General features: G+C 44.2%; 1 protein-coding gene across 12 annotated transcripts in view; it reads right to left on the minus strand.

The window, feature by feature from the left end:
* SYT16 (synaptotagmin 16) overlaps positions 1-24,214 on the minus strand; it is a 115,970-nt gene that overhangs the window by 90,870 nt on the left and 886 nt on the right. For 4 of the 12 annotated variants that reach the window (XM_077180800.1, XM_077180813.1, XM_077180799.1 and 1 more), the window contains exon 2: positions 11,806-11,911. The exons of 4 other annotated variants lie outside the window; for them this stretch is intronic. The gene's annotated coding sequence lies outside the window, so the exon portion shown is untranslated. Of the gene's footprint in view, positions 1-11,805; positions 11,912-14,502; positions 14,696-16,492; positions 16,557-18,321; positions 18,462-22,879; positions 23,420-24,214 lie in introns of those variants that run through there. 4 more of the 12 variants (XM_077180804.1, XM_077180802.1, XM_077180806.1 and 1 more) reach the window with 4 other exon arrangements.

Consider the following 24,214-nt stretch of genomic DNA (forward strand, 5'->3'; position numbering starts at 1 on the left):
CTCTACTTCCACGTTCCCGGTATTCTAACGCAATTTACCATCACTGCTCTCACAAAAGAATTACAGCCTTTCTAAAATAATACCAGGGCTGTGTGACAGATCAAAAACCAGCAAAATGCATCAGAGCAATTAGTGGTTCTGCTGCCTTTATGGCACTGATTGGAATTCTGATCTCCGGTGAGGAAATAGGGTGGCTCTGCATGCGGGCTCCATCTGCCGGCACGCCGCTCTCCCGGCCCTGCTCGAACATAGTAAACTGAAACAAAAACCTACACAGCCATCAATTACATCTTCTTCCCTCAGCCTATGAATTTCAATAAATACACCATCTGTTCATCTTCTGTGTGGGAGTTCAGTCATCTTCTTGGCAGCAATATTATTCTAGAGCAATTACCTGTGTCTTTATCACCTATCATTGTGCTTCATCATCTTTTCATCATGTGTAAAAACCAACCACTTTATTACTACAATTTCTGTAGGCAGCCCGGTCCTGTTAGTTACCATGGAGATGATCTGTCAAAAGAAGTCTACATTTAAAGAAGTAAAAGCTGTGAAAAGGAGGAGGAGAGAAGCACAAAGAGCCTGAAATGAACTTGTTTCTCTAAGTCAGAGTTTAAACACAAAAGGCGCATCTCAGGCAGCAAGGCTGAGATGCCACTAACAACCTAGTTAGGGATCCATCAACCTGCCAATAAAGAGGATGAGTCAATGGCTCACAAGCATTACAATATGCCCAGAGGTCGGAGACTTGGCTTTAATCCCTCAGCCCAGCCCCATGACCCGCTCTTAGCAAAGCTGATTTCTTATTAAGATAAATCAAAAGATAAAGCCGGGGGAGGGAGGACAGGCTGGGGCAGGCAGGCGGCAGTGGCAATTCCCCCCTCCCCACTGGCAGCCGCAGCACCACGGTGACTCTTACATCAGCTGCACTACACTTTATACCTATTCCTGAAATCTCATGGAATTAATATCTTCCTTCCCCAACTTCACTCTGGTTTTGCCCCATTTCTCTCTTCCCTTCCACAGATTCCTGCTTAGCTCTGCTCTTTTGCTCCTTCCCTCACAGGCTGCACATTGCTCTCTTCTTTCCATAAACCATACACACACTTGCAGCTGTTCCACCTCTCTCTTTCCAGATTCCCACATATTTTTTAAAAGCAGCTGTCAGTGCCAACTATTTACAGATGCTTGCTCCCTCGCCCACCCACATACACTCCCTGCCTTCACTTCATGAAATCCTGCTCTTCCCTTTGAATTTTTTCATCTCCTCCAGCCTTCCAACTCCCCATCCTTCCAAGCTGTAATTGCTCTCGTGTTACTGCAGGAAAAATATTAGCAAAGTACAAAGGACTTGCTGATGCTCTGTGTTTCCAGGATGCGTCATTAGCAGCCTTGAGCTGAGACACGCCGGGCTGCAAAACTGCTTTGGCTCAATTCATCCTCCTAGCCCTGGAAGAAATAAGCAATCTCAGAGCTATCCAATTTGTTTAATATCAAGTACACATGCACTGAGTTTTAATGGTGGGGATTGTCATTCTGAATTGCAAGGGAACAAAAAGTGACCACCTCTATTCGCTGTGCTCACAGCTACCTCCTGTAATTGAATTTCCACAGTCTTGCAAATCACAGAGAGATAGCTAGGGAGGGAGATAACGTTTTCTAGAAGTTTTCCAGATTTAAAAGCACTTTAATTTCTGTCTGCCCACCTTGAGACTCAAGTTTCCTAAGTTCTAAGTGCCCATACCTCCCATGGATTTCTACCTGCAGAAAGCTTTCTATGTTAGGTAGCTGAGTCTAAAGAGCCTCAAATTAGGGTGCTGCAAAATAAGAGGGGGGATTACAGTAAAACATTAATCAGGAAAAGAGAGAGAGTCATGAAAATAAAAAAAATGAATAAAAAAACCAAACCAAAATAAACCTCACCTAAGGCTGTATAAGGAATGTGTTCCCGGAGTTCAAAGCAGAAATCTCATTGACAAAACCAAAAATATCAAATCTGGAAAAATCAGCATGTGGTGACAAAACCAAAAATTTCAAATCTGAAAAAAAATCAGCATGTGGTGACAAAATAGGAACTAAACATTAAAAAAACACATTCTGATCTCATATCTCATCTCCCTTGAAAATTTATTACGGAGCAAAAAGTTCTTCCCAGCTGCCCCTTTAGCAGAAATGCTGCTGAACAGAGACTGAAACTACAGACAGATCAGACACTGCAACAGCTTCAGTTGCTGAGGAAATGGCACCCACACACACTCGTCTTTATCTCTAAAGATGTGGGCCTTGTGCTTCCTCTCTCTCTCCAGATACCTTTTGCAGGCAGGTTGAGCCATCAGCTCCCATATGGTGCTTTACCTTCTGCAAGACAGGTCCAGGGAAAGTCACATTCCTGCTCTTTAGCTGTGCTGCTGCACAGATTGGATGGAGATGGAGAAGTGCCCAGGCTAAAAAGTGGTTTCCAGCATCCTGGGCCAACTTGGGCCGTCGCTTGGTATGCAAGCTGTAGAAACTTCTGCTTCTGCTAACCTCATTTCCTCCAGCCAAGCCTTCCAGACAGGCTCAGTGGATGCTGCACAGGATCTCTGTGCCCTTCCAGAGCAGATGCCCTCCACCAGCAGCATCTGTGCTGCCTCTGCCCTTGGCAGGTGCTGGCAGGAAACCGGGACAGGCGCTGGCTCCGCTTTTCCCTCTGCTTCCCCCACAGGTCTGCAGGGACAGGCAGGGAATGCTGCCTGCCCTGCTGCTGCTGGGGCTGCTCTGCCTGGGGCAGTGACACCCCAGAGCACCCACACAGCCACCATGGGCCACTGAGAGCCAGGTCCTCATCTGCCACTCCCATTCTCCCAAATCCTCGGCAGCTTTGCAAAAATTGCTGTTTCTGCTTTGCTTGAGCAGAAAAAAACTGCTCATTGACTGTCCCCATCCAGTCAGGGCTGTGTGCTTGCACAGTGATTCTCCCTCTCTGGGGCTCATGCAAGGGCATGCAGGAGGAGACAAAGGAAAGTAATGTGGGGATTGTGGTCCCAGCCTGGCCACCCACGGTTTGTGAAAGACACGTGGAGTGAGCAGCAGAGGATGACAGACAGGCAAGAATGAAAACATAGTATTGGATAAAGAAGAATTTCTTCTACTCTTTCCATTAAATCAAATGCACATGAGCCAACCCATTGCACACCTGACTTATTAAAATGGCCAAGACACCCACCAGGAATGGGCCTTGCAGCTCCCTTGGCAGGGCAGGAAAGGAGGAGCCAGTATGACCCCTCTCCCTGCCCTGCAGAGAGCCCAAAGCACATTTCCCCAGTGACACCAGGAGCTGCTGCAGACACAGGCCAGGTCACTGCTCAGACCAGGCAGGAATTGCTCTGCTGGCCAGGGTGGCACAACTCAGGGTGGGGATCTTGCCAAGGGGATCACTGGGATCTACAGCAGCCTCAATAACACCAGCAGCCCCTGCACCTTCCCAGAGCAGCCTGCTAGAGCCTGGAGCACTGCAGAGCCCTCACCCCTGCTACTGGCCAGGGTCTGTGGGCAGAAGTTATCAGTTCACCCCTCAGCAGCAGCAGCAGCACACATCTACAACCCCCCTGAGAGCCAGTGTGACCCTCCAGCTGCATGCACTGCCATCACCTCCCAGGCTGGCATGGCAGCACACAGAACGTGGGCTTTGGCTGCCTTCAGGTGACACCTGCACCCCAAACCACTGCCATGTCCTGTAGGATCAGCCCTGGGCATGGGACCTGACACATGGGCTCAGCAAACATTCATGGTCTGGGCTTGGCAGTCCCAGGGTAAAACAAGCAGTGGCTGCACAAAGGGATGGGATGTGGCATGCCAGGTGCTCATCCAGAACAAGGTCAATATTGCTTGATTTTTCTTCACCAGGACCACCTAAGCTGTGCTTTTGAACTGTCATAAATGTATTCCATCCAGTGACCCAGCATCACTCACTTCCAAACCAAAAGGTAGCAGGAGCACAGGAAGAGGCTACACACCAATGCTGCTGGCAGGGACAGAAACCAGGACCTAATTTGCCAGTCTGAAGGATTAGGTTAATGAAGAGGTGCCATTAACACCTTTCACTTTTTCCTTTAACTTTGTACAAAGCCAAAGACAAAGCAGTGCCTACTTGTATGATCAAAGCTGTGTTAATTATTTCAGTTCACAGCATGTTTCTACCCTCAGTTCAGCAACAGCCTTGACTTGTTCCTTAAAAACTTTAACAATTCCTGGCCTCACCCTCGGGCAGCAATTTCCTGGCAGTGCTGGGCAGAGTGTACAGTCAGCACTACCCTCAGCAGCCTGCCTGGCAGAGCAGCAGAGCTGGGCTGGACTCGATTCAAAGGCTGAGGAGATGGTAAGACAGAAACCATCAATTCTGCCAACAGCCAGGTGGAGAAACAGGAGTTCCCACAGAGATTTGGGGGTAAAAAGGTCAGAAGATTTCAGGTTATCACATCCCCTGTTGTTCTCATGTCACTTTGGGAGTGCACACGCTTTTTAAATGTTCCATACACATTGCTGATTTATTGGCTGTTCCACAGGGTTTTACAGCTTTTTCATTAAACTGCAATTAGAGCAGGCAGCCAAAGTCAAGTCAGACCTGTGCACTGAAGAGGCAGAAAGTCCTGAGCAAACAGTTTTTCCTTCCTCATTTTAGGCTTGTGGAAGAAAGTGACACTGGATCTCGCTGATGCTTCACCTTGTGTCTGCAGGTAGCTGCATGCAATCTTAGTGAAAATTCTTGAAAATATCATTGGCAATTCCCTTCATGTGGCTTCCTGCCCTTGTTACATACAGATATTTCAAGAACAGAGTGAAGCTCTGTGCTGACTTTTGCTGATATTGATGCACAGGGCCAGCAGAGCACCTCAGGGACACCTTGCTTTGTACCCCTCACAGAAATGCAAGCACACAGCACCTGAATTTCAGCCAAACGCACCAGCAATCCATTTGCACACTTCATCACATGGCCTCCTGCACCAGGCAGATCTGGAATCCTTCAGCCTTAATTTGTCATTTTTTTTTTCCCTTCTACTTTAAAGCCCAAACTCAAGTTGAGATTCCCAGACAAGAGGCTGCAAGTCCTTAGGAAGCTCAGAGGAATTATCCTCTCCAGGGAACAGCTCATCACACGAGTTGCTGCCAGCATTGAAAAGACAGTTAGGATTCTCCTGACTAATACAAAAGTACCAAAGTAGCACATAAATGCTTCCATCAAAAACCACTGTGTCTTATTTTCTAGACTGGGAGGAATCAAAGTACTGTGACTACATCTCATGTCTGGTAACTTAGTGGGGGTAAAAAAAGGGGCAATTTAAAGGCCTAGTAAAAAAAAAGAAACAAAAACAAAAAACCCACCAAAAAAAACCCCAAAAAACACCAAACCAAAAAAGAAAAAAAAAGCCTGTAGAAAACATGTGACACAAGGAGATACAAAGAAAGGGGAAATAAAAAATCACTATGGATAGAATGGAGATTTATCTGATCTCTGCACTTAAATTGCAGCAAGAAAATCTGTCAGCAGTGAGTTACATACAATTCATCTGGATGTGGGGCAAAGGGATGGATCTGTGGTCCTGCCCAGCTTTATTTTCTGTGATTATCTGTGCTCCTCAGCACTCATAATTCAGGACACACTCCTGGTGCTTAGTGTACAAAGCCAGGCAAAACAGGATTTGTTTCCCATTTTGCTCAAGCTGTAGAGCTTCCTCATGAAAAAACAATGTCTCCCTTTAGCCTGGGGTCCTAAACATCCAAACAAATAAGAGTAAAAAATAACCACAACTAAACAACAAAAAAGAGAGCAATTCTACAAAAAGAAAGTCAGTATTAAAACCCATTAGGCAGAGGAACACAGCATCTATCAAATTTATTGCTTGATTTCAGGAGTTGGGAAGAGTCTCTTCATTTCCTGTACCTCTGGAGTATTTACTATGTCCCCTATGAGCTAAGTCTTCCAGAGTCATTTTAATGTCATGTTCTAAGCACTTCAGTGTTGTAAATCATCGATTTTTATCTTCTCCTCCCAATCAATGCAAAGATATTTATGCTGAACACATAAAAGCACTTGACACTATAGCGAAACCAATTACACCCTGCGAGACGTTTGCTTCTGGTCGTTGACATCATGGAATTATCCATTACACTTTGCACATGCCTGCCATTTACAGGAAAGCAGTGTGACCTTGCCTGCCTGCAGTTTGCATCCCTGCATCCTGGTGGAGCAGCAGGAGCTGGAAGCAGAGCTGTGTTGCCCTGATTTTTTAAGTTTTTCTAAGCCTTCTGATGTTTACATTCTTGCAGCAAACTTTCCCGCACACTTTCTGTAAATAACTTATTGTTTTGCATTCTTTTATGGAGGAGGAGAAATTTGATGGACTGCTGGTTTGTCCAGTGTCATTGGAGAGGTGGCACTGTCACTCTCCAATCCACTGTCACTTTTGGAAATCTGTAAATGTTGGAGTCAGAAAATAAACTTCCCTTTTCTCTTCACCTTGAGAGCAGTGGTGTGTGTGCTCACGTTGTTTCGTGTCCTAGGGTGACAGAGGTGCTCATCCCTGCACTGCAGGCTGTGAAAGTTGGGTGAAATCAGGAAATTCCAGCAGTTCTCATGCCAGCCCTGCTCCTGTGCTCCTACCAGGCACTGCCTGCTGTCAGGGATGAGGTGCTGACCAGACTGTCACCATCATGTTTTCTGAAAAATCCCTTTGCCAGGATTCCTTCTCCTGGGAAGCCTCAGAGAAAAAATGAAAACAATAATTATCTCATTTGGTCCTCCTGTTTTTTGCTGCTTTGGAGATTGTTTATCCACCAGGTGGTTGTTTGATTGGTTCCATGTGAATTGTTTTGACTTAATGACCAATCACCATCAGCTGTGTTGGACTCTGGAGAGAGTCACAAGATTCATTAGTATCTTGTTAAGCCTTCTGTAAGTATCCTTTCTCTATTCTTTAGCATAGTTTAGTATAGCATAATATATAATATAATATAATATAATATAATATAATATAATATAATATAATATAATATAATATAATATAATATAATATAATATTCACAAAATATAAATTAGCCTTCTAAGAACATGGAGTCAGATTCATTCCTTCTTGCCACAATGGACCCCAGAAAATACCACACCAGAGATGTTTGCTTCTGGCTACAGTCACCCTTCCCTCCACAGCCCCAGGGACAGTTTGGAAAACTTCATTATGGCTCTGTGTTTGCCAGTGCTTCAAGGATGGCTCCCACATCCCCCTTCTGCTGAGTGCCAGGCAGGTCCTTCTGTCTGTCCCCACTCCCACACACCAGGCTGGCAATGACTGCATCAAACTGCAGGGCAGGCAGGCACTGAGGCACCTGTAAATTGTCTAGAGCACCCCAGGATCCCCTGTGGCTCCCATACTCCCTGGCACTGGCAGACAGGTTCAGGGATGAGCCAGCAGCCAGCCCTTCTCTCTTGGCAAAACTGCAAGAGACTTGTCAAGTCTCGGAGAGATTTGCATTCCTGACGCCCACCAGTGCCTGTCTTGCACTCTCCAAGGTAGCAGCAGCAATTCACACCATCCCAGCAGAGCACTGACAGGTCTGTGCTCCCTGGAAAAGGACCCAGCCCCAAGGGGTCTCCCAGCAGGTGCTGCTGTCCCATCCTCAGCATCAGATTCTCCCCCATGTCCCCTGCTCAGCAATGGGAAGGAGCTTTCCTGCCACGCTGTGACTGACAGTGATGTGCCCTGCTGCCACACAGCTCACTGCTTGCTTTCTCACAAGCTGGACAGAAAAAAGTGCTTCCCTCAGCACTGACACAGCCAGCATTAGCTGAGGAATAAGTGTGCTGAGCAGGACCATGCAGGAGTGCTGTGCTTCCCCTAGCACTGATAACTTTGCTGTGCTTTCCCCAGCACTGCTGCCAACTCTGCCTCTCCACCTCAGGTGCTCGCTCAGATTTTCTCTGAAGTTGGTACCTGCCTGTAGCTCCAGCAGGTGAGGAGCAAGCCCTCACAACTTGCTCAAGTGAGCTGAAATTGGTTCTAAAACCTCGCTAAGATCTTCCAGTGTCAAAAGTAATGCCAGTAAAGTTGGGGAGCTGTGATGGTTACATCAGATCCAGACTGAAAGCCATGAGCACAGCTTTAATGAGAGCACATAAAGAAAGGGAATATTAAACTCCAGATCGTTCTCTCTCCTTGCAAGTGCAAGAATTACAAAAGTAGAGACACCAGCAGAAGCTTTAGGGCCCAGAGTCATCATGTTTGCTTTTCTATACTCCCAACTGACCCAGCTGAGTGAGGCAGAATTATCTCTCATTAGTAGAACAATTAACTTTCTGTGTGCCCAGACACTGCTTACACTGAATCTATTTTAAGTTTCTGGACTTTTCCTTAGAGAGTGTTGAGGGCTTTACCTCTTGTTGTTAAAACAGGCAGAATTCAGCCAAGTTCTCTGCAGATCACCCCCATTAACAGGAGGCCAAATCACTGAGAGGGAAAAGGGCAATAAAAAGCACCACTGTATTTAAAAGCCAACAACCATATTTTGACTCTCAGATTTTAGGAAGAACAAAATCCCTCCCCCCAATTATTTATCCACTTCTGAACACCTGGAGCACCAGGCAGGCAAAGGGATTGTGTGAGAACACCAAGCAGAAAAGATGTCCCTTATCTTAAAGGAGCTGCACACAAAAGAAATGCTAATGACAAGAACTTGCAGCACATCCATTCAATGGCATTAAGCCCTTTGGCTATCTCCCTTCTCAAAAAATCAAAGCAGTCTTAAATAATAACAGTATGAAATTAAGCTGATTTCTTGCTCTTTAATCTAAATGAAGACAGCACACATGGCTCAGTTTTAAACCATAGAGGAAATAACAAGCTTCATTCAGAAGGAGGCTGTGTAGACAGGAATTTGGCATCGTTCTGTTAATCTGCTTTACAGTCATACCTTATTTAATTAGGAAACACATAGGGAAATTAATTGGTACAAACAAAAATTAGCAGTAATCTCTACTACAGTAATAGCTATGCAGCATTCATCAGACAGTCTGATTCACAAAGTGTTACCAACAGGTCTCCTACTTGAAAATTCTACATTTTGGTGTCTGAAAACCAGGGTGGTCTGACAGGCAGCTTGTTCAATTCACCTGGACAAACACCACCAGCAGCAGCTCTTCCAAAAACCATAGAGAAGGTGGATAGGTACTGCTGAAAAAGAGAATTAAGTCACAGTAGAACTGTGGCATTTGTAGGTCTCATGTATCTTCTCTTTAAAGGCAGAACTGGAGAAAATGAAGGAAGCAGATAGAAAGGAGAGAGGAAACACTGCTTTCTTTTTTTGAAAAAGGATTCTTCTGGAAGTATGTATAAGCAATTTTCCTTCCCTCTGGTCCAAATGAGAGCATCTTATTTTTCACCTCAGTTATGTAAAGTTCTCTCTGTTACCCACAGCCCCTCCCTTCCTCTCATCATCTCTCATTTGCACAGATGAACAAGATGTTCTCTACTTAGAAAACAAACAAATAGGTATTTCAGAAGCACCAGTTACCTAATGCTGAGCCCACATACAAATCCTTTGCATTCACCCAGAGGAACTGCTTGGGGTAATCTCCTCTGTCACCGTGATATTTTCTGAAAAATGCCTTTGCCAGGATTTCTTCTCCTGGGAAGCTTCAGCTTCTCCCTGTTTTGCTGCTTTGGAATGTGGTTTGGAGACTGTTCATCCAGCATGTGAATTGTTTTCATTTAATGACCAATCCTGGTCCAGCTGTGTCGAGGCTCTGAGGCATCACGGGTTTTTATTATTCATTCCTGTTAAACCTTCTGGTGTATCCTTTCTCTTTCTTTAGTAAAATTGTAGAACAGCATAATGTAATAGAATGTAATTATAATATAATATAATGTAAATATAATATAATGTAAATATAATATAATGTAAATATAATATAATGTAAATATAATATATAATGTAAATATAATATATAATGTAATATAATATAATATAAGCCTTCTGAGAACATGGAGTCAAATTCTCCTCTCTCACCTCATCCTGGGGACCCTCACAAACACCACACTCCTCTTTCCTGCTGTGAAAGGCAGTCGAGTTTAATTTGGAAGCAGTATTGCTACCTTGAAAGTTGATAGAAATCCCTCCTGTGCTGCCTTACAGGAGGGTGCTGGTGGCACAGTCCTGGCTCAAACACCTCTCTGCAGGATTTCAGCCCTGATTCCTCCATGCCCAGCCCTGAAAGGCCTCATCCACATGAGCAGCACAGTCCACACAGTCTGGAGACATGAACTCTCTCACAGAGCAAAAACCCATGCCAAGTGCTCATTAAATAATCAGCCAGCCATATATGAGCTGTTTATGGGGTAGCAAGGAGCTCCTGAGCCCTTCTGACAGCAGGAGCAGGCTCCAGGCTGTGGCTCCACACGCTGAGGACCAGGCTGACCCCCCTGCCATCCTGGATGCTGCCCTGCAATATCATCAGCAGGCAGGTGTGTGTGTGTTTGTGTGTGTGTGTGTGGCACATCTGAGCTCCCACCTGAAGGGAATTCAAAACATTCCAGCACAGGGAAATGTTGCTTCAAGCTGTGCTCTGCTGACACAATGATTTATTGATTTATCTCTCTACAAGGGAAACAGGAGCACGTCCAGTCAAAGGATGTGTTGCATTATAAGGCTGTGCTGGAGAAGGGGAAAGACAATGTGAAAACAAATAGTTCCTATGTGGACTCTGCTAGGTGCACAGGAGGGGTGAGCTTTGTTTCCTTAAATTGTACAAAAATATCATACTTTTTTTTTTTTTTAAGAGAGTAAAACCTTTTCAAAATTAGTACAGCCTGTCTAATGTTCAAAGCTCCTCTAAAAAGAGGGCTGAGTCTTCTTGGTGCAAAAAAAATTTTCATCAATCAAAACTCCCTGTGAAATAACAAAAACTAATGCTTAATTCTACCTTCTTTTTATCTGTTTTAAGCACCCATCCTGCAGAGTAGGATTCCTGTGAACGGATCCGGGAGGCTCTCCCTTCACAGGGATGCTGCACTGCCCTCTAGAGCCCCCTCTCACTTTCTCATTCCAGCATCGAGGCAAAAATTCCTACAAAATCGGCTCTAAAGACACCACAGAGGGGAGTGCTGTCTACCAGATATGAGGCACGGCCAATAATTAAGACAAGAATTTAGGTTCAAACTCTTCAGGTGGTTGTAAGTGTATTTTGGACAATATTTCACCTGCTCCTGCCTCTATTTAGGAAGGCAACATCTATGAAATAAGGTATGGCCTTTTAGGAAGGACTTTCAATATCAAATAAAAATTTGATAATAAAATTTTAAAAAGAAATAGAAATAAATAATCTAACAAAGAAAAAATAAATATTGTATTTTTAATTACTTGCTCCTTTCCCCAAAGCCACAACTATTCCTGTATCTTAGATCACAGGATGAAGGATCTACCTGGTCCTTTCAGGATGGAAAATTGCTGTGCTCAGACCTGCTGCATCCAGATTCTGTGCAGTGCTAGAGAAAAATGGATCTTGCTCCTACGAGTGCTTTGCTTTGATTTAAAATTAATTTTAGTTCCTTTCCCTCAGATTCATAATGAAAGATCCTCCAACACAGCTCACTACCATACCTACATACCTTCAAGCAGCTGAATGTAATATTTTTTTCCATTCATAATCCAGCAAGGAGAGGATAAAACACACCTTAACCCTGACATATCAAACTACATCAACTGTCCCTGTCAATATCACATCCTAACAGCCACATGGACACATTTGCATCACCCTTGTAGCAGGAGGTGGGCTGGTACCTCATCCTTCTCCTCTGGCATTGGCAGAGCATCTTCTACACATCATTCCAGACCTCCTGCTTCACACCCACACGCTGTCCCCACAGGTGATGTCTGCCTTGATGTCCTGAAAGACACAATTTGGCCCACAAAAAGGTGTTGGTTTCTCTGGGCCTGGATTGAAGGCACTCCAGATGTAGATCCTGTTCGGACTCAGGTGTTTATTATTTCTTATCAGCCTCACAACCATGAGTTCTGCAGCTTTTCATTACCAAGGCACAAAATGGCTAACTATCTCTTTGTTACAAAGTATTCTAAGACTAAACTATCCAATTAAGAAAGGACACACAGGTTATTTTCCTTTTTAACCCAATAACTGATCCCTGGAAGCCTGCAATGTGGACTTTTCTGTCCAATTACAAAACATCACCCAAACCCATGGAGAAGCATGAAGAAAAAGGTAAAGAACAACCTGCCTGCACCAGGAAACCTCCATCTTGCTTCATATTTATTTCTGTATTCTAAAATCTCAAACTCTAAATTTTCCACCATGTGATATTACACACTTCTAACCAACTACACACCCCTAATCCCAGTGCTATCAATCAATTTTGGAAGCCTGTTCCATGACTTCAGGTCAAATGCAGTGTTCTCTTGTGGGTCTGAGCCTTTAAGCACAGAAAGTTTAAAATTCTCAGCAGCCAGGAGTCCAACAAAAAGGGGATGAAATAAGGACAGGACTTTTTTGGTTTGGTTTGTCACAGCTCACATCAAACTGCACGAATGCTGTGGGAGAGGATTCATTTCAAGCACATGACAGGACGTGTCTGAAGGGACACAGGCACACCAAGTGCCCTTCAAAGGGCACAGAGATGTGGCTGAGCCACCCTCCTGCTGTCTCAGCAACACCACTGAGATCAGGTCTGGAGAAGGAGGGCTCTGCTTCGTGAGCCACGCAGGGAAAAGGGAGCGGGAATAAGGAGCACTGAGGAAAAGGCAGAAAAGAGAGAAGAATGGCTGCCCAGCTGCTAAAAGACATGCTGGGAATTGCAAAGCCAGGGCTGCTGGGATGTTCTCAAAGAGGTTTGAGTTTATATTCAGACTTACAGAGCCACAGGAAATGCAGAGTCTCTAGAAGATGGTCCTGAATCCAGATCAAGTGCTGGATTACAGTGGGTGCATCAAGGACTGCATTTTGTGCATGCCATTTCTAGTCACAGAGGAAGGGAGCAGCACAGGACACATCTCTTAAGAGTTTTTCTGGCTACATGCCAGTGTCTGGAAGAGGACTGAGGTCTCAGAGAGGCATCACAATCCCTTAGTCTCCAGCAAACATCATAAAATATTCAATAAGTCAGAGATTTAGGGTTATTCTCTGAAGTTTAGCTGTTTTGCTGACCTCCACATCATCTCTGCTGCACCCTGTCCCACCAACCTTGAGCTTGCACAGAAATTACAGCACATTAAACTCACTCCATGGCCTAACCAAAGCACTTTGAGTGGCGCTGAGCCTGCTCAGGAGATCCTCCATCTCCTTTTCTATTAAAGTCAGAAAAGATCACCTGTCTGCTAGAACACACTCTCTCCTGGATGTCACAAACATGGCTCTGAAATCTTTAACTTATCAAGGCTCAGTGTAACCACATCCCTGCTCCCTCTCATGACACAGGGACTTCCCAAAGGCAAACTTACTCTGCAGCTCCTCTCCCTGCCCCTCTCCTGCAGGCTGGGTCCCCAGGAGCACCCTTGGCTCTCTCAGTTTGGGTCTGAGCTTGGCTCCTCTCAGGTGGAAACTGGAAGGAATTTGCTCTTGGCAAAGACCTCACTCTGAGGGACAAGATGTGAATGGACAACTGCGTCCTCATGTTTTAAATGCTTCCCAGTCCTCCTCAAAGTGTTACATCCCTTTGGCATATCCATCTTCACCTGCACGCCCTTCCCTGCTGCTCTGTCCTCAGAGATGTGCTGCAGTCTCTATCCAAGACAAAGTTGGAAAGATTTTAAGTTGGCCAAATGTACATCACACTGAGTCACACTCAATTAACCTAATCAAGAATTTCTCTAATCAAAACATACGTTTCTGGGCTGGCAGTTTCTGACTCAACCACAATTCATTCAATCTTAAGGAAAAATCATTAGAAAAACCATCTGTTCTCCTTAAATAGAGGAGCTATTTTTGTGTTCATAATGAGCCCAAGTAATTATAAAACAAGTGGAGTTGGTTTCAAAAAGAAAAATAAAAAGAGCGGGTAAGACAGCTGCTACCTTGTGATTATCATGGTGCTAACACATTTCCAGCCATGTGGAGTTCAGGCCTTACACTCCTCACCTTATTATGCAACATGTGACCCATTGTCATCCCATTAGCACAGTAAATGCTACAGGGAGGCACTGGGGGCAGAGTGCAGAAGAGTGAGATTTGGTGAATGAATATTTACATACTAGAACTGAACAGCAGCAGAATCCCAAAGTTAAAGTTCTCAGAGGAAATGGTGACAAGGTCCCACGCAACTGCTATTTTTATGTGCCAAATTCAAGACTTCATTCCTCAAAATCATCAGTCAGTTGACACCTAATCCTAGGGGATCTGACATTTTTTGCATTAAAATTCCCTGGGCACCCACCTGCTCACAGAAACCATGACAGCATGAACCAAAACAGCAGAACTCTTTCATACTAATCCTCCCCATAACCCATAGCACAGAAACTTCTGCCTACGTTTCCTGCTGAGATCATCCATTACTGAAGAGATGAAGCACCATGTGAGATCATGTGGGCAGCACTTTTCCTTTCCAGCACGGCTACAAGGTGGACCAGTGCAGCATTCACATTCTCTGAAAAAATCCCTTCGCCTTGGATTTTTCTCCTGGGAAGCTGAGAAGCCTCAGAGGAAAAGGAAAACAATTCTTATCTCATTTGCTTCTCCTCTGTTTTGCTCATGTGGAATGTGTTTGGAGGTTGTTTACCCACAGGTGATTGTTTCAGTGGATTCTGGTGTGAGTTGTTTTGACTCTTTGGCCAGTCAGGGCCAAGCTGTGTTGAGGCTCTGAAAAGAGTCAGGAGTTTTCATTATTAGCTTTTTAGCATTCTGGAAGTATCCTTTCTGTATTCTTTAGTATAGTTAGTATAATATTCTTTAATATATTATAGGATTATAAAGTAATAAGTTGGCCTTCTGAGAACATGGACTCATATTCATCATCCCTGCCTTTACTGGGACATTTCCCTGCAAATACAACAGGCCAGCCCTGAGGGGAAATCCTGGCTTTGCCTAGAGGGATCTGAACCCCACCATCCTCACTGCCCTGGCCTGTGGGACCCTCCTGAAGAATTCTCTCTCAGTACACCCTGCTGGAGCCGCTCCTTTCAGATGTTCAGAGGACCAAAGAGAAAGGCCAGAGGAGCAGAAGCCCATTGTGAGGGAGCCTCCTTTCCCAAGGCAATCTTGACTTTTGCTCACGCTGCAGTGGTTGCTGCTGCCAAGCACAGAGAACGTGGGCAGCAGCTCAGGAGTCTGAAGCTCCTTTTTCCAGCCCAAGAAAGGGGCACATTCTCCCTCTGTGCTGCTCTGCCTCTCACATTGATTGACTTAGAGCAGTCCACACAGGCTGCAGGGCTTCCCAATGTGGTGGTGTTCACGAGGGTCCCAGGACGAGGGAAGCGATGAGAATCTTGACTCCACGTTTCAGAAGGCTGATTTATTATTTTATTATATATATTATATAAAAAGAAAATTATATATTAAAACTATACTAAAAGAATAGAAGAAAGGATTTCATCAGAAGGCTAGCAAGGAAAGGAAGGAATGGATAACAAAAGCTTGTGATGCTGAGAGTCTGAGCCAGCTGACTGTGATTGGCCATTAATTAAAAACAACCACATGAGACCAATCAAAGATGCACCTGTTGCATTCCACAACAGCAGATAATTATTGTTTTTCTTTTCCTCTGAGGCTTCTCATCTTCTCAGGAGAAAAATCCTGGCAAAGGGATTTTTCAGAAAACATCATGGCGACATCCCATGGAGACACCTGGCAGCTCACTGGGTCTGTGGGACTGCTCTGTTTCAGGTCTGACAGAAGTTCCTCATGGACCTCACTGCAGTGTCTGGGTGGGAAGGAAACCCTCCCTCAGGGTCCCCAGCTCTTGAGTGAGTAAGCCAACACAACTCCCAATTTTCCATCCTCCTGGAGGGAGGTAGGGGGAGTGAAGAGAGTAAAGAACTAAACCAAAAAAGCAAGGAAGCAATGGGAAGGCAAACAGGGAGAACAGCAGCTCTGGAGATCTGTCCTTGTGCCTTCAGCAGGCAAATAAATGACTGCACAGTCATTGCTGTGGAAGCACTGAAAACAAATGTGCCCACTACAATCACTCCTTCCCCACCTTAAGATTTCCTGTTGGGAATCCTTAAATCCATTCCTTTCCTCTCAAAGGGGGACCTGCAGCTCTGTTCCCAGAGTTGCTAGCCCATTAAAGTTATTTGCTGTTTTTCTTGACTCTGTAGCACTTGGACCCAAGTCAGCACAAAAGAGAAGGTCAGCTTTGTTTTACATTTCTGTTTCTAGCTCCTGGTTTTGCAGGAGAAATATCTGGAAACCAGAGGTGAGCAGAGTAAAAGTCAGTCATGGTGTGTATGCTTTTTGAGACTTAAAACTAGTGATTTTTCAACATTAGCTTGCAGGGTTGGGAGCAAGTGGCAACAATGTCACCTTGACATCTTCACAGAGCCTGAAGGATGTGATTCTTAACAGGACAAGGAGTAGTGGCTTCAAACTGAAAGAGAGAAGGTTTACATTAGATATTAAGAAGAAATTCTTGTCTCTGAGGGTGTTGAGGCCCTGGCACAGGTTGTTCAGAGAAGCTGTGGCTGCCCCATCCATGGAAATGTTCCAGGCCAGGCTGGATGGGGCATGGAACAGCCTGGCCTAGTGCCAGGGGATGGCAGGGGAGTTGGAACAAGATGATCTTTAAGGTCCCTTCCAACAGAAACCATTCTGTGACTCAGACATGCCTAAACCAATTTTCAGAGTGGCAAGGAACAGCACATCCCCTCTGCCCCACCTGACCTCCACAGCACACAGCCCAGTGATAGAGAGGAAATCATGAGCAGCACCAGAGCAGGGCACATTGAGTTGTGCCAGCATAGACAGGACAGTTTGAGGGCTCCTCCTGCAGGGACAACTTTCCATTTGTCTTTGCTAAATTATAGTAAACTTACTAAATCTGTCTTTACAAAATTTTGTCATTTTGGACAGATCAGGTCGTGTGGCCTGGGTTGCTGGGTAATGAGAAAGGTGAGGTTGCCAGAATTTGGGCTAAATTGAGAACATCATCAGATACAGTCAAGACTCTGTAACTGGGTGTGGGATGTCATGGACATCTTTTATGAAAAATTCTTTTGCTGGGATTTTTTCTCCTGAGAAGCTGAGAGGCCTCAGAAATGAAATGTAAACAATAATTATCTGCTGCTGGGGAATGCAACAGGTGCATCTTTGATTGGTCTCATGTGATTGTTTTTAATTAATGGCCAATCACAGCCCAGCTGTCTCAGACTCTCAGACACAAGATTTTATTATCATTCCATTCCTTCCTTTCCTTGCTAGCCTTCTGATGAAATCCTTTCTTCTATTCTTTTAGTATAGTTTTAATATATCATTTTCTTTTTATATAATATATATAATAAAATAATAAAACAGCCTTCTGAAACATGGAGTCAAGATTCTCATCTCTTCCTTCGTCCTGGGACCCCTGCAAATGCCACCACATTGGGATCACTGTTTTCCACCCATGAAGTGTCCCTTACATATGAATAAATGTGCAATTAATGCACAGTTAGGTGCACATCACATGGTTCAGCCCATGACAACATTGGCTTGTGGCTGCTGGAGCCAGGCAGGACAACCACTCTGATACACAGCAGGAGCAGCACAGACAGGAAAACCTGCAGGTTCTCAGATCCCTCACTCTGAACTGCCCCAAAAAACACAGCAGAGCTTCCCAATAGCAAATCATGGCACCAGAAACACACTCCCATTTGTTTACAGGCTGTCCCCCAACTTCAGCACAAAATGCACTGAAAAGTCTGTGGTACAACAATCATATAAAATCCAAGTAAAACTGGGTAAACAATTATTAATGTTATACTGAAATGCAGGGAGCAAACCAAGCGATTCAAACTGCAGAACAGAACCCAAAGCACTGCTGCAAAATGCTGTGAGCATTTGTACCTCTCACCTCTTACAGCTTCAGTAAAAACCCAACAAGCTTTTACTCTGAAGTACAGCAACAGAACCTCCTGGATTAATTTTTCAGCAGAGCTCCCTGCACATTTGTGTCCCCCACATGATGACCAATGAATATAACTGCAGTGTTGATGCTATAGAAATTATTGAGTCATTTTTGCACCCAGAAAATTAAATAATTTGTAACTCTACCATGTTTCATGGAGCATACACATCTTTTTAAGTCTTTAAAGGCAAGTATCACAACTTTACCAACTAAAATCTACACCTCCATCAAACAACAATAGGTATTTTACCTAAATGTGTAGGTCTGAAGTAAATAATGAGGCAAAAATATCAGCTGCTATAACAAATCTAGTTCTTGTGGCAATGAATAAAAAATGCCTTCTTTCCTTCTATCTGCTCCTCTGGAGAGAAACTCTGAAGGTTTCAAGTGCTGCAAAACAAGAAAGAGGACAAAACCCACCCACACATGAAGCATTTTGTGTGATTTCTATGGTGATTGTGTTGTTCTTCAGGGTTGACTCAAAGGTTTTAAGCACAAAGCATAACCAAGACATGTTATGCAAAATGGCTTTCAGAACAACAAACCTTCTGAAGTATTTTCAACAAAAGTTATCGATGGAAAATGTTGGTTCCAAAGAGCCACTAGGAAACAAGAGAGAAGAAATACCCACTCTAGAACAGTGCTTCATTTATCAGACAATGCCCCCCTGCCATTGTCTGAAAAATACATAACAAATTATTTTCTGCAGACAACAACCTCAAGATGCCAATAACTGCCTTTAAAAAGTGGCCCAAATGTTTACCTTGAGATCAAATTCACATTGCCAGCAGGAATCAGCATTGTGTAGATGCCTTCTCTTTGCAGAATCCCTCTCCCCACACTGGTAGAAATAATGCTTGGGAAAGGAGAAAGTGCCACACCCAAGAGCAATAAATTCTTTTAGAAAGCTCTCTTCTTTCAATTGCAGTGAGACACCAAAAGGACCTGAGTAGAATTTGTTACAATTACTGGGTTTTTGTTCAGCCACCAAACATTCTTGTTCCAACAGAGCAAGCCTTGGTTGTCAGGATAACGTGGTGGGAAACATTTGGGGGAATTTTTTTTTAAATTTATGTACATTATCTGAATATGCTCCCTAAACACTTCTGAGATGTAAACCACATTTTGATTTTCCACATTTTTATAAGAAGTGTTAAGTGTTTGAAAACTCTTGTTTTGACCCAAAATAAGTAGTTCTGGCTTCTGAAAACCTGTTGGTTTTTTTTTTTGTTTGTTTCCTAGAGTAACAACAATCATAAAAACACACCTGCCAGCTGTAGGAGTAAGCACTATCTGCTGCTCAGGGTCCCTGCACTGCTCATTTCACCAGGGAGCACCACACAGGTGATTCCAAGCCAGAAATGGGGACAGGGTTAATGAAGAGATGCCACCCAGTGCAGCTGTGACCCCACAAGCAGAGGGATCACCAGTGTCATTTTGTGGGTTTGTGTGCAGGATGGGCTCTGGGATACCCTCCCAGTGCCCCTTCTTTGGCCAACACTGTCCTCCTCAGCCTGTCAGCTGATACAATCAGAGACTTTCTTTGGGGTCTTGTCTCCTCTTGGCACTGCTCTTCTCAGGACTTCACAAATGGCATCTTGTCCCCTTCATTCCCACTGAGAAGGCTGCCACAAGGTCACTTTTCCTTGTTTTAACCAAGTCCTGCAACTGCTGATGTATAATTATATTCATTTGTGTAAAATAATTAGTGTTAATATAATTGGTAAAATTTTTATGAAAATTTAGTAAGGTATGTATACACATTTACTTATATATGTAGTGTAATTTTTAAAAAGTTTCATGTATCTTTTCTAATCTGTTCCTGTACTAACAGCCTTGTCTTCTTCCTTGCTATAAATACACTCAAAAATAATCAATTATTATTTTTTCTATCAACTCAACTTTACTTACAAACCAACTATCGAACCCCTCAATTTTAACTGACTGTTTACCCACCCATTGTTCAACCCTCCAACACAAAGCCAATCTATCTGAAACATAAAAAGAAAGTATCCAAGGAGTTCATTCCAGACAGCACAGATAACTTAGCACCCCTGACTGATTAAAGCATACCTAATTGGATTTGATTACAGCCACTGTCACAGGCTGGGTGTATCTGGTTGATAACCATATTCTCCTCTGATTGGGAATTCATCTCCCAAGACTGCACAAAGAACACTCTGAGCCAAGTCAGAGTGCCTAAATAAGAACCAGCCACACCAGTCTGTAGAGGCAGTGGCTTGCCAGCTCTGAGGCAGCTTAGACTCAGCCCTTGCTGAATAATTGATCAAACTTTCTGTGAGCCATCTACAGCAGATCACACAAAGGGGACACGAACACAAAACCTCCTGAGTGACTACTCAACCCCATCAGTCATAACATCAACCTACCTAAGGCCCATCTGAGGCTGCTTTTTCAAAACAAAGCTGCCTGGTGTTTTTAGAAATGTCCCCTGATAATTATGACTGCTCCTCTTAGTTTAAGAGATGTCTCTACAGCTGAGCAGCTCCGTGGAAGGATGTACCCAGAGGGGACTCACTTGTTCCCCGCGTGCCCAGGAAGATAAAGAACACTCCAAGAAGGCAAATAAACATCCAGGCTCCTGCAGATGGCTCCCTGAGGAGGGCTGGCACCATTACCTGGAGCAAGGGCAAGGCTCAGTGCTGCACTTCCCAAAACCTGACACAGCTGGAAGAGCTCTGGCTGCTTCCAGCACATCCTCAGCCACCCCACAGCCACAACACTTCCTCCATAATCACCCCTATGCACTCAACAGGACCCATTTCATGGTGACAGAAGCAAATTAAACCAGTGCTACAGCCCTCAGTAATGAGGCTACAGGGATGCATTCAGCTTAAGGTGCCTTGCAACCTCAAAAGTATTTGGTTTAGCATGGAGGTGTTTGATAGTTGGTTTGTAAGTAAAGTTGAGTTGATAGAAGAAATAATAATTGATGATTTTTGAGTGTATTTATAGTAAGGAAGAAGACAAGGCTGTTAGTAGAGGAACAGATTAGAAAAGATACATGAAAATTTTTGTGAATTAGACTACATATATAAGTAAATGTGTATATGTACCTAATTAAATTTCTATACAACTTTTACCAGTTACATTAACACTAATTACTTTAAACCAATGAATATAATAAGAACTCACTTTTGCCTTCAAACCTCTAAAAATGTTATTATAAGCCTGGCTGTAGGATTCACAAGACCAGCAGCTCTTTGGCTTCTGAATGCTCTCTGCACCTTTGTAACTGCAGCCCAGTTCTTCAGTGAAGCCCTCTCCATCCTCTCCTCCAGGACATAGAAAGGTGCCTATCTTTGTGAAAAACAAACTCTTCTCAGAGAATATAGCATCTCAGCATCCCTGGAGAATATCCCCCCACCCCTTGAATCAAAACAGGAAGGAAACAGATTTTGAATATTCTCCAATTTACTTTGAGGTCTGACTACATGCCTAAATGTTCTCTCCCAGGGACAGGTGCATGGGCACAAATGCAGGCTCTTTGTGGAAGCACCTGTGTTTCACATGTTTAGGAAAGAAGATGCAAGTGCAATCAATATTTTCCACAAAGCAGACATTTCTTAAGATTTGCTTTCAACACAGCCAGATGTGATGCAGGTCTATTATTAGCAACAATTTAGGCAATGTTGCATCAAAATGAAACAATAATCAAAACCAAAACCAAGATACAGTGATGTGAACTTTCAAATGGAAGTCAATGTACTTCCAGTATTTAGAAACTACTTTGAAGAGTCACATGTATGTTTCCTCTTTTAAATATATTCTCTTGGGAGATCTTTGACTTTAAAATATACAGAATGGTCTTACTATTATGAGGAGACCATCAAATAATGAAATCATTTAGGCTGGAAAAGACCTCTAAGATCACCAAGCCCAACCAGCACAGCCAAACCCATCACTAATCCATGTCCCCAAGTGCCACATCCACACTTCCTTTAAATCCCTCCAGGGATGGTAACTCCACCACTGCCCTGGGCAGCCTGTTCTGATGCTTGACAACCTTTTCCACTATTTTTTTTTCCCTAATATCTAATCTAAACCTCTTCTAGCACAGCTTGAGGCCATTTCCTCTTGTCCTATTGCTTGTTTCCCACACAGCCTGACCCCCACCTGGCTCAGGGAGTTGTAGAGAGTGAGAAGGTCCCCCCTGAGCCTCCTTTTCTCCAGGCTGAGCCCCCCCCAGCTGCTCCTCATCAGATTTGTTCTCCAGACCCTTTCCCAGCTCTGCTCCCTTCTCTGCACATGCTCCAGCCCCTCAATGTCTCTCTTGACATGGGAGGCCCAAACCTGAGCTCAGGATTCGAGGTGCAGCCTCACCAGTGAGAGCACAGAGGGACAATCACTGCTCTGGTCTGGCTGCCCACACTGTTCCTGGCACAGCCCAGGTGCCTTTGGCCTTCTTGCCCACCTGGGCACACCTGGCTCATGTTCACTGCTGCCAACACCCCCGGGGCCTCTTTCTCCAGGCAGCTTTCCAGCCACTCTGCCCCAGCCTGTGGTGGCACATGGGTTCTTGTGATCCAGCTGTAGGACCTGGCACTTCGCCTTGTGTCTCATAAAACTGGGCTTGGTCCATCAATCCAGCCTTCCTCACCCTCTGCAGAGCCTTCCTTCCCTCCCAGCAGATCAGCACTCCCACCCAACCTGATGCTGTCACCAACACACTCAATCCCTTCATGCAGATCATCAATAAAGGGCTGAACAGCACTGGCTCCCACAGCTTTAATTAAAACTGCATTAGAAATGGAGTCAAATGATCCACAGCTCTGTTTGGCACTGACCTGAACTGTGTCCAAGCTAAACTCATTTCCAGTTGAGCTGAAGCCATAGTGAAAACCAAACTTCCTTCACTTCTGATCCTTGAGCCAGCAGGAACAATGAATTATTCAGCAATTAAACCAGAGCAGACAGCTGTAAAATGGATCTCTGATCACCTCAAGTCATCACTGCCACCTTTTCTGGCAGCCCAGAATCACAGAGGGAGAGAGACTTTCTGGCTCTTTCTGCCTTTCTCAGAGGAACAACTCTGACACAAGGACAGAAGTGGGCACTACCTGAGCCCTCAGGATGCCCTTGCTCTCCTCCCAGAGCTCCCCAGACAAGACAATCCCTGGTCCTGCTGATGGTGCCACTGCTCCATACAAGTACAGGAGAGGCTGGCATCTCCTGAGGTTGGATATAAAGCCAAACAGAACAATACAGATTTTCCCACTTCAATAAAAAACATAGTTTAAATCTAAGTGGAATTTAATACAAGTAAACCGAGTCCAAGGAATGCCAATTTATTCATTTTAACTTCAGGCTTCCCTCCAGTTTTTTTCATTTCAGGTTATTATTTCTCAACCAAAACATTTAGCAATTTTCAAACAGGTGAGGAGTCAACTGTCAGACGTGGATCTCTGCTATAAAATCTAACTCATGGAAGGACAGACTCTGCAAAAGTGTACTAATACTACTCTAAACAAACCAGGTTAGTTCCTAATTCTGCTAAGGCCACGCTGAAGCACCAAATGGCTCCATGCTGTGGAAAATCCACAACTCCACCCATCAGCCTGGGCCTTGCCTGGGATGACCCTTCCTTAGGGACACAGCCTCGAAAGAAAATGAGGAACAGCAAACACAAAGGAACATCACCAAATGGCAAAAGGGGGAGAGAAATGCCACTCCTGATTAAGTCCAATCTTTTTAATAAAAAGATCAAGCATAGGATTTTTTTCCTGAGAGCTTGCACACTGCTGTATGTCATTCTGGCATCTCTTAAAGGCTCACGTGATTATTTTCCCCAAAGCTGGCAAAAGATGTAGCAAAATCAACCCAGCAATCTTCAGGAAGCATTGGAGTTGTCATTTTTATAGTAAATCAGGAGGAGACTGCCAGGGCTGTGTCTAACAGCAGCAGTTCAGGTTCAGCAACTCACCAGGGATGTGATCTGAAATATTAAGGGAAATACCTGGCAGCAGCACCACTGTCACAACCATGAGCTGAGCCAGGGTGGGTCAACAACACCATCAATCAAAACAACACCCTCATCACTCAAAAATCCTCCCTCAAATCATTTCTATTATGCTGTGGTAAGAAAACCCAACAACCCCCAGGCTCCCAGACATAGACAAGTC

The sequence above is a fragment of the Agelaius phoeniceus genome, chromosome 6 (genome assembly GCF_051311805.1).
Source record: "Agelaius phoeniceus isolate bAgePho1 chromosome 6, bAgePho1.hap1, whole genome shotgun sequence".
NCBI classification, from domain to species: domain Eukaryota; kingdom Metazoa; phylum Chordata; class Aves; order Passeriformes; family Icteridae; genus Agelaius; species Agelaius phoeniceus.